Below are 1,777 nucleotides of genomic sequence, written 5' to 3'. Positions count from 1 at the left end.
AGAGAGAGAGAGAGAGAGAGAGAGAGGGATGGGGGAAGAGCAAACTAACAAAATACTACTACAGACTTGTAACCAGTAGATAGATCAAATGCGAATGGTCTTTTTAGTGGCTATACCTTAACCTTGGTTGACTTTTCCTTCCGTAGCTCCAAAGGATACCTAAAATAAAAACAACACTCTCATTTAGTGACAAAACAATATCACCCAACAAATTTATCACCCATTTCAACTCTGAACTAAAAGGAATAAAATACAGATTGGTAGGAGGTAAAACCAAAAAAAGGGACTGCAACGACTCCGTAAAAAATATAAAGTTATTGCTTTGTTCAAAAATAAATTACTGAGCCTGCAGACTGTGAGCTTTTGATTAATGACCAGCTCCTTATTCCATAACAGTTTTTAAGAATTTAAAAGATTCTAAGCTATTGAACAGTAAAGTAAAATAAGACTAGACTTACCATCGGTGGTTATCTAGTTGGAAGCCGTAAAGTTCATTCAAGAATAAGCTCATCATTACATCGTCTGCACAGATAAATTTAGTCAGAAACAAAGAAGATGACAAGTAACTCAGAGTCATCACCTAAAAGACTACATTAGTTCAATGGGAGAAAGAGTGAATATCACTGCCAACATCAACAAACAACATAGTTTGTTTAATTCCAGCTTAAGGCAAGATTATTAAATAAATGACAAACAGATACACTTTCTCCCTTAACACCTAAAATCAAATCTCTTTTTGTCCTTAATTCTCACTTCTAACCATGAACTGAAAACATCACCTGACAGGCTCACACGATAGAATTATTGATTATAATGAAAACAACATCAAAGGTTAAACTTTCTCCTTCTATCATCCCCTTGCAGCTTAACCTAATATTTCCCACACAGATTTACTTCTAAACACCACTAACGCTTCGTTTTGTTGATGCTTTTACTACTTTCATTTTGCTTTTGTGAAGAATTGCTATAGAACAAAAGCAAAAGGTAAAAAGTAATACATTATCACTGATTTAAAGAGTACAAATAACTAAAATATAGCATCAGCTATAACATAATTAGTCTATTAAAAGTAAAATCACATATTTTGTCATCTAAAAAAGTTATAGTATATTTTATGTATAATCTTTCAAAAAATTTATCACTTTTGCGTCCAAACGTGCTTTTGCTTTTTTGCTTCCAGAAGTAAAAAGCAAGTGCAAAAGCACCAACTAAGGGAAGCCTAAAACTTTTTCATTTCTGAAAGAACCTGGTTCATTAATATCATCTTCACAGACATCCATATGTCAAAAATTAGGCAATTTTTGAATATAATAGTGGCAATAAAAAAATTTCCACACTTAAAATATTTGAAATTTAGTAATTTAGTACAGAGGATGAAACCATAATAACCGTTGACAACCTTCTCACAATTTAGCTCAGCTTAATACTTCAAGCTTTCCACATGATAAATACAACGGGTTAGCTTGAGATCATGTCATTGAAATTGGCAAATTCATGCCTCCTTTGGTGTGTGTGTGCATGTGTTTCTTTTGAGATGTCCACAAATTGAGAAATGTAGACAGATTTAGTAAGTTTATCATGAAAAGAGATAACGCCTGAGTCCTAGAATTCCAATAAAAGCTACTGCTTTCAGTATTTAAAATTTCAACACTAACAGAACAACTTATACATTTCATTCAATTTCCTTGTATCTACACACAGACAAGTTCTTTGATATCATTATACATATGTGGAGTTTTAGACATATAAACAGAGTAAATAGTAGATGAAGAAGCTA

This window comes from Theobroma umbraticum, unplaced genomic scaffold (assembly GCF_002168275.2).
Source record: "Theobroma umbraticum cultivar Fairchild unplaced genomic scaffold, ASM216827v3 scaffold_50.0, whole genome shotgun sequence".
Taxonomy (NCBI): Eukaryota; Viridiplantae; Streptophyta; class Magnoliopsida; order Malvales; family Malvaceae; genus Theobroma; species Theobroma umbraticum.
The sequence above is the reverse complement of the archived record's forward strand: the minus strand, read 5'-3'. Positions refer to the sequence as shown.